Source organism: Amblyomma americanum, chromosome 8 (assembly GCF_052857255.1).
Source record: "Amblyomma americanum isolate KBUSLIRL-KWMA chromosome 8, ASM5285725v1, whole genome shotgun sequence".
NCBI classification, from domain to species: domain Eukaryota; kingdom Metazoa; phylum Arthropoda; class Arachnida; order Ixodida; family Ixodidae; genus Amblyomma; species Amblyomma americanum.
Genome location: NC_135504.1, coordinates 52132804 through 52142086, shown reverse-complemented (window position 1 = coordinate 52142086; position 9283 = coordinate 52132804). Strand labels below are relative to the sequence as shown.

The 9283-nt window shown below is 46.4% G+C and overlaps 1 long non-coding RNA gene across 2 annotated transcripts; it reads right to left on the bottom strand.

Annotated features, from left to right (window-relative positions):
* Nucleotides 1-539: 539 nt before the first annotated feature.
* On the bottom strand, nucleotides 540-8965 carry LOC144100457 (uncharacterized). 2 transcript variants are annotated; one of them, XR_013307659.1, is made up of 5 exons: nucleotides 8890-8965; nucleotides 8376-8453; nucleotides 4444-4517; nucleotides 1494-1572; nucleotides 540-599 (listed from the first exon to the last, which is right to left on the bottom strand). It is a non-coding gene; the product is annotated as an uncharacterized LOC144100457 (long non-coding RNA). The 2 variants fall into 2 exon arrangements; XR_013307660.1 differs by lacking the exons at nucleotides 540-599; nucleotides 1494-1572 and adding an exon at nucleotides 3002-3056.
* Between the last annotated feature and the right edge of the window lie 318 nt (nucleotides 8966-9283).

Sequence of the window (9283 nt, the reverse complement as noted above, 5' to 3'; positions counted from 1 at the left end):
AATCAGACTGGTGCTGGCACAGTTGCTCTAAAAAAGGCAAATTTGAAAAACGCTATAGTTGCCAGTTAGATTTCTGTCCCCCTCTGTTTATCTGCATATGAGCGAGTGACAAAAGTGGTCGCTTGCCTGGGTTCCCACCTTGAACAGCCTGTGCTTTCGCTTCCTTGAATAAACGGCTGGCAGTCTGCAAGCCTGGCGCCTTATTCGTTTTTTGTTTTTACCTGGTGTCCTCGTCCTAATGTCCTTCGAAAATGAACCAACTAGACCTCAAGAACGTCCTACCAAATAACTTTGATCTCCAGGAATATTCCAGTGAAGTGGATGAATTTCCTTTTATGATGTAAATGGAGTCAGACTTATTTTGCGAGGATGGTGGTGGTAAACTTTTATTATGACATAAGAGTTTTGACCACAGAGGCACTTGGGGCCCCTGCACGACACCACTACACTCAAACTTTCATGTTCCTACGGTCGATGACGTCAGCAGCCGGGTCCGTGGCGGTCTTCTTCTGGACGGGGTCCTCAGAGCTTAGCATGGTCTTCCAGTCCTCCCAGATGATGAGGTGCTCCAGGCCCCGCGGGAGTGGATCCGCCGGCCACTGTAAATTTGTTCTTTAGATCACAAACATCGTAAGCTCGGGTTTCGTTAGGTCGAATTCGACCAGGTCGACCTGAGCTTTGACGAGACGATGTTGAGCCAATGGGGTCGAGTGCTGAGAGACCACCTTGGCTTCAAAATAGAACTTAATGAGAACTGTTCAGAATACCAATACGTGAGGGCTGAGAAAGCTGAACGATACGACCACAACAAATATGCAAGCCTATATATGATTGCGTCAAAGGATGTGTGTTTACCTTCACGTTTTGACAACTGAATCTCCGAAGTGCAAAAATCAGTAACATGTGAACAGCTTGGCATGCTAAAAGGTCTCACGACAGCGCTCATCTTATTGGGATGCACGGGCAGACGCATGGTCCTGATGGTGAAACATGAATGGGCACTGTGTATTTCATTCTCTGTGCATACTACACGCAGGCCATGACAATGGCATTGCTCATTTGCAAACACACGATACCATATAACAGGACCTGAAATGCACAGTCGCTGTTTGAGCACACCGCTGCCCGTATGTGGAGAAAAACCTGAGAACCCTCAGCAGTTTTGGTATGTGATGTCTGCGACACAAGATGCACTGCAGTGCCACGCCATTGAATAAATACAGCACCGTGATCCCCCGCTTGGGTGTGTGCGAATAAACAGGCATTGTGGCCACTGCTTGTCAGCACAGATTCTAGTTTTTTTTAACTGCGCTCGTATGCTGAGCCTCCGTGCATAGGTCATGCACACGAAATAATGTGCTGCCTCTCAGTAGGCCGCTTTGTTAAAGAGCCTGAACAGCGGGCGCGCTGACACGTACACTATGATATTCGCGTTTCAATTCATAAACATGCCTGAGTGAATGCAAACAGGGAAACAAAAACGGTTGACTTACCTATGAAGTTGATTCAGGCGCTGGAAGCCGCCGGTACCTCGGTTGGGAGCGAGGTACCACAACCAAAGAAACAGCAGCTCTGCGATGAAACCAGGAGAATATGGTTGCTACAACGTAAACTGGTGTTCACATGCTGTTACTGATCATCTTCCAGGTTTAGTGAAGTGAGTGTTTAAGCCAAGTGCTGTGCTCGTACTCCTGTGGTACAACGGTGGTAGTCGACTAATGCAAAGCATGTCCAAGTATGTGAGCGCAGTGTACTCCAGTAGACGCACAAGTCTACGCGCGCTATAACTACGGAACGTGGCTATCACCTCTGCTTCAGCCTTTTGCTCCGGTTGAAGGCAGCACTCACCAGAAGAGTTGTTTTTCAAATTACAATTATTTTCTAGGCGCCAGGTGGCCACGAAATCTTACCGAGTGTGACATGAGATGCTGTCTCGTGCTATTTAATTTTATACGAGGTCCTCACGCTATCGCATAATATGGCGCTTATGTGCACTGTTCCATCTGCCGCGTGGTAACTCATCAGATTTGTCGTGGTAACAGTGCTTCCAATCTTGTTGCGGTTAGACGTAGGCAAGATGGAGAAACAATGCACAAATACAAGGCCCGAAAACAATACAAATATTGGGAATCTCTGTCGAGGCACTGTTGAAAACGGCAAAGTGCATAAAATAGGTTGAGAACGTCAGAGCTAAATACAAGGCCCAAAAACAATACAAATATTGGGAATGTCTGCCGAGGCACTGTTTAAAACGGCAAAGTGCATAAAGTAGGCCGAGAACGTCAGAGCTAAATACAAGGCCAGGAAACAATACAAATATTGGGAATCTCGGCCAAGGCACTGTTTAAAACGGCAAAGTGCATAAAGTAGGCTTAGAACGTCAGAGGTAAATGAAGTGGTTGTTGCGTGGACGTGTGATGTGCAACCACAGAATCTTATTCTTAAGGAACTTGGGAGAAACACTCCTGCCGTCACCTGCGAGCTTCACCTGTATTCTTTTCCCTCTAGATTGATGAGGCGGTTCACGTTGAGTCTCGTCGCACGGCTTAGCCAATGCGGTGGTTAGCATCTCTACTCGACTCGATGTGATGTGCAGCGATTTAGATGTACCGTCTTTGCCAACAGTAACTGAGCCACGGTGGTTTGGTTCTCAGCCACGTAACGAAGCACTTATGGAGGCCCTTAAGCTCTGAGTTTGTCTAGAGTAAGCTGAACCCTTGTCCACAGTTTCAGACACCTTTCGATCTGTAAGGCTTCCGTAAAGGCTCCGCTATACTGCTGAGAACTGGCCGGTTACTTTCGGAAAGGGGGTACTTAAGATTTTATTTAAATCCAGCTAGCATTTCCTGCATCAAGGGTCCTTTGTGATTCGTCAACAGTTCTTTCTTCATTCGTACTAGCAGGCGCTGTCGCTTGATTATGAACCGTTTTTATATTTTTTCCTCTGGGCCCTAGGAAATGGCGCCATTCGCCGACACAATGGAATGAGAACTGAACTCACCGACGAATTTCAGGCCAATGCGCTTGAATCCCGGGTTCTGTTCAGAACTCGCGCTCTGCAAAGGTACCACGTCCAAACACAAAGGCCAATCCTGTACAAATTACAAAAAATCGGGGTTGCACCCTAATAAGGCACTGTTATAATTTCCCCCACTAACACTTCACCGAGTCATCAACTGTAGGGGAGTAGGGCAGGTGGGTGTGAGTAGATAGGCAGTATTTAGGGGTGGGTGTTTTTTCTTTTCTTCCTCAAAAGGTAAGATTAACACCAGAATATCATGGAGAGGGTATTCCTCTTACCACGCAGCCACTTGTTGAACAAGTCGAAACACCTCGCCCACTTTTGGCAGTGATTTCAATCGACGTCCACATTATGGCAAATGACGCTGGAGGCGTGACTTTCAAAATTTCAAAGCGCCCTGAATGCATTAACGGTAGCGCTATTCTTTGGCATTGCAGTCACTCTCCTCATGCTTTATGGGCATTTAACACCATAGAGCGACTCATCTAATGAATTAATGTGAAAGCATTGGATGGCTCAATCTCAATTTCATGTCCGCAATACGTGTCTGCAAAATGTGTCCGCACTATGACATCACAACCTGAATGCGTGATTGTAATGCAATATGTCGTTATGAAGACAGACGGCATCATGTTGTTAGATTAGTAATCACTAATTACGATAAATAATGACAACGAAACTAATTACGGTAATAGCTATTGAATGATAGCGATGTGGAAATGATTATAAGTGATGCTGTCATACCAAAATCACATGACAAGGACGCAGAAAATTTCGAAGTACGGTTACAAAATGACGACATACAAATGACAAGATGACGCGAAAATTTCGAAGGAAACGACGCCTGTCTTTCATCTCTCTGCAGACAGCTGAACCGCGCCGTAAGGGAAGGAAAGTGAAATGAAAGTTGGTTTAAGGAAAGGATATTACGCCTGTATCACATTGCGCCGTTTCATTTACCCAAAATCCAATTTCCATTTTTTTCTGAAATTATTTATCTGCAAGGTTTGCGGGCAGTTTGGAACCGGATTTGGTTCCCTAGCTATCTCCACATACAACGAGGAATAATCCCTTCCTGTCTGAAACCACAAATGCCATTGTACAGGTTAAAAAAAATAAAACAGGTACTAATTGTAACAATAGATAATATGTTCTTGCCTTGAGAAACTCGCATTAATTTACTGTATATGCACGTCTTTTCATGATTTCTTTTAATTTTTGTTCCAGCTGGGATTGTTGCACGTGGGCTGGTTTATCACACTGTTCATGTAGGTATAGGGTGCCCTCTTTGTAGTTCCTTTGGGCCTCCTGCTTATTATGTAGTATATAGCCATGTACATACTACACTGTAAATATGAAATAAAAATGTTCATGTTCAAATGAGATCTGTAGTTTGCTCATATGGCCGTTTAAATACGCACCTTGGGGGGCCATTCGCTCGAGGCTGTTTCCAGTCTTGGCCACGGACTGGAAAGGGACATTGTGCTGAAGCCATCTGGAAAAGGGATGACATCATCAAAGAGGGGAAAGAGTGACAAAGAGGCACATAGATGCACAAGAGAGGCGCTTAGTCATTGCAGGAGCACATGTTTTCCCATTTCGCCAGTGCGGGTCGCCACAGTGTTCTCAAGCATTTTGGGAGGCACGGGCAGGCGCGGTTTCGATGGCGAAGACGTAAAACAGGAATGGGTAGTTTGTATTAGATTCTCTCTACTTAGTACACTTCGGCCATGACATTCGCATTCACTTGCACTAACACCGATAACATATCTCAAAACACGTGACCGAGACGAATTCCTGACCAGAGATTTCCGGCGCCAAAGCAGACATCCATATATGTGCAACTGGAAATGGATAGCCGCCGTTTGAGCACACACCCACCCATATGCGACGGAAAAATTCGAGACCCACAGCAGGTGTCTTATTTGACGTGTGTGGAGGCGATAGGTGACATACTCCGATGCCACGCGAATGGACTAACACAGCACCGTGATCGACTACTCGGCCGTGCGCCAATAAACGGGCACGGGAATCTCGCCAGTAGGCCGCTTTGATAAACAGCCCGAACAACGGGCACGTAGACGCGTACACTATGACATTCGCTTTTCAGTTCATATACCTGTCTGACAGAGGAAAAGAAAAAGGCAGTGGCTCAACTTTGCTCACTCTGGAATTCAGCGCAAAGCAACGACGCTTGCTAAGCGTCGGGCTCATCCATAGCAGCTCTGCTACTGACTCGCGACAGCTGCTCCTAATACCCACATGACCACGTGTCTATGATGCGGTATCACAAGGTTCTTACATCACTCCCCATTGGATGTCATCACGAGGCTTCACATTACCCCATCGGATGTTCTTAAGGTCAAAGGTCAACCCAAAGGTCATCCAATGTCAAAGGCCAAAGCGCAAGTAAATGCCAACTAAAGGTCTTGGGTAGAGGTCAGGGGTCAAGGGTTCGACACCATAAGTGTACCATATATGGTCATACACGGCTAACGTGGTTGGGCTGATTTCGTTAAGGGCACAGGGTAAGGTAAAATTAGAAAAAAATCGTTGTCAAGTCAAAATTTTGGTCAGTGACCCTATGTTTTTATTATGCCTCTACCTGACCAGACGACGTTTCGTCAAACTCTTGACTACATCAACATACGCCATAAGTATGGGCAGCCAGTCATTACAAGCATCCGCCATTTCATTCGTAGTTCGTCAAAACTGGCAGCTTTCCGAACGCATCTGCAATTCAACTTGGCCTGTAAGATTCACCGTGTGACGCCGAAATCCCTTCGTCTGCACAGACCCGTAAGATCTGCCTTTGGACACCAAGTGATCAAAAAAGCGAAGCGCCTTCTCGTCCAAGCCCGCATTGAAGAATGCAAACTTACTCTGAAACGCCTTGACAATGATGTGTTCTGTGAAAGGCGCCTCCTAGAATCTTCGGCTCCAGACGTTTTTCACGAGATCCAACTCGTTGCCAACCAAGAAGCCCGCTTGACAAAGGAAAAACACGAGAGGGCCCAGGAATCGAAGCTCGACAAACTTACCTCCGAAAAAAGGGGCATACGGGCGACACCATTGTCTGAGGTACGGAACCTTTCCTCTTACACTCTGACTCCGAGCGAATCTCAGGTTCTAAGTCACGGACTGAACTTCAACCAAGGAAAGCCACCAGATTCACGAAAAGTGATCTCTGCCGTTGAAAGCGCTGTTCAACTTTTAGACGTTGGTCTCAGGGATGAAGTCCGTACGAAGGCAATAGGGATACTTTCACGTATACGCAAGTCTGACCCTGTGTGCCCTCTGTCCTCAGAAGAGCGGAAGTCACTAGAAAGGCTACGCAGTAACCGCAGGATTGCGATACTACCAGCCGACAAAGGAAACGTCACAGTTATTCTTGACCGTGAGTCTTATAAAGCCAAAATTGAAGATTTGCTTCAGGACCCGGAAACTTACAGCCGCCTACCCAAAGACCCCACTTCTAAAGTCCAGAGGGACCTTCAAAAGCTACTGTCAACGATTTTTCAGTTCCTTCCACCGTCAAAAAGAAGCCTATATTACAAGCTACTCTGCACAAACGGATCGGCGCCAGCTATCTACGGGCTGCCGAAAGTTCATAAGAAAGGTGTTCCGTTGCGTCCTATTGTGGATTTTACAAGGTCTCCACTCCAAAGTTTGTCTCGCTACCTGCACAAGATTTTATCTCCTCTAGTTGGCAAGACCGAGACGCATATACGGAATACAGTGGACTTCATTAACAAAGTGAAGAACGTCGCACTTGAAAGTGGTGAAGTGATGGTTTCCTTCGATGTTTGTTCCCTTTTCACGTGCGTTCCGGTTGACCTGGCTGTGGAAACCTGCAAGCTTCGTTTGAACGAGGACTCGTCTCTTGAAGAGCGCACACCTTTCGACGTACCCGACCTATGTAAGCTTCTTTCCTTTTGCCTTGCAAACACATATTTCTCGTACGGTGGCAATTACTATCGACAGACCTTCGGCACAGCCATGGGAGCATCAATTTCCGTGACGGCGGCTAACCTCACAATGGAAGCCATCGAGACGAAAGCCCTAGAAACATTCGAGCCACGCCCTAAATTATTCGTCAGGTACGTGGATGATTGTTTTTGCATCTTAAAGAAACAATACGTCCAACGGTTCTTAAACCACCTCAACGGCATAGAAGCCTCAATCAAGTTCACTGTGGAAGAGGAGGCGAATGGCTGCATCTCTTTTCTGGACACCCGTGTGACACGAAAACCCACGAGCCTGGAGTTCACCGTGTACAGAAAGCCTACGCACACAGGCCGTTATCTTGACTTTTATTCTGTCCACCCGATGGCACACAAGCGCTCTGTCGTCTGCTCTTTAGTCGAAAGAGCAATAAACACGTGCTCGAACGAGCAGTCCCTGAAGGAAGAGCTAAAGACTGTTGAAAGGGATTTGGCGAGAAATGGCTATCCAAGAAGTTTTGTGGCAAACACAAAAAAGAAACTACTGGAGCGACCGCCACCTTCTGACGTCGCCAATGCTTCTAAGCCAAAACGCGCATCCATCCCCTACATGCCACATATCAGTGAAGCACTTGGTCGGGTATTCCGAAAGTACGGCGTGCAAGTTGCCCACGTTCCAACAAGCAAGCTTAGAAACGAGCTCGTCAATGTGAAAGACCCGCTTCCCCCTGACAGATATCCTGGGGTCGTGTACAAGATTCCGTGTGAAGATTGCGACCGGAATTATATCGGGGAATCCGGAAACTGGTGCAGACGGATCCAGCAGCACAAAAAAGACGTGGCGAAAGGACGCAGTGCTGCTAACGCTCTGGCCGAACACGTGCAAGAGACTGGACATGTCATCAATTGGGACGGGGCACGTGTGCTTGCCAGAGAACGAATCACTTCTAGACGCCTGTATCTAGAGTCCTTGATGATACAAACCACTCCCGGTACACTAAATCGGACGCAAGGAAATCTGCCTGCTGACTACGCAAGATCATTACGACGCATTTTTTGAATAAGATATAAACGCATGCTTTTGCCTGGTTTCACCCATTGTGAACAAGGAAGCCGTAGGGCTTCCGAAACGTCAATACGTTTCTATAAAATTTTGACTTGGTCAGTGACCCTATGTTTTTATTAAATATTCTAATTCAATAAAAAGAGCACAAAATTTGGCAAACAATGATATATGTATTATTAGGCTACTGTTATTAGTTAGTGAGAAACATGTACCTCAACATGGCCTAAAATGCATGGGAAGTATAGGGCTTACCCTGTGCCCTTAAGGTCATTCTCTGGCTTACGCGACGCTTTTGTTACCCTAGCGTAGTGAAGCTTTTCACTTTAAAAAATGGTTGACTTACGTATGAAGTTGATTCAGGCGTTGGAAGCCCCCGTATCTCGGTTGGCGGCGAGGTACCACATCCAAAGAAACAGCAGCTCTGCGATGAAACCAGGAGAATGCAGCCCTTACGACGTAAACTGGTGATTACATGCTATTACTGGTCATCTTACTGGTTTAGTGAAGCGAGTGTTTGTGCCAAACGCTGCGCTCGTACTCCAGTGGTACAACGGTGGTAGTCGACTAATGCACAGCATGCCGAAATATGCGAGCGCGTTGTACTCCTGTAGGCGCACAAGTCTACCCGTGCTAAAACTACGGAACGTGGCACTTAGTTCTGCTTCCAGCTTTTGCTCCGGTTGAAGGCAGCGCTCACCAACACAAGATTTTCTTTTTCAAATTCTAATTATTTACTAGGTGCCAGGTGGTTACGGAATCTTTGAGTGTGAATCTTTTTGTTTCTAATTATGAACTGTTCTCTGGGCCCTAAGAAATGACGCCACTCGCCGACAAAATAGAAGTAGAAGCGAACTCACCGAAGAGTTTCAACCACAGGCACTCTAATCTCAGGCTGTGTCAGAAATCACTTTCTGCCCAAGTACCACATCCAGAAAGAAACGTCGATCCTGTAAAAATGACCAAAAGTAAGGGCTGCAACCTATAAGCCACTGCAATAATTTCCCCCACAACACTTCTGTGAGTCATCAATTGCACAGAGCAGGGCAGGTGTGTGTGGGTGGATAGGTAGTATTTAGGGGCGGATATTTTGTTCCCCAAAGGGTAAGACTATGATCGGAACAGGACGGAGAGGGTATTATTCTTAACACGCCTCTACGTGTGGAGCAAGTTGAAAAACCTCACCCACTTTTGGCAGTGTATCTCAATCGACGTCAACTGTTTAGCTAAGGGCGCTGCAGGCGAGAAGTTTTC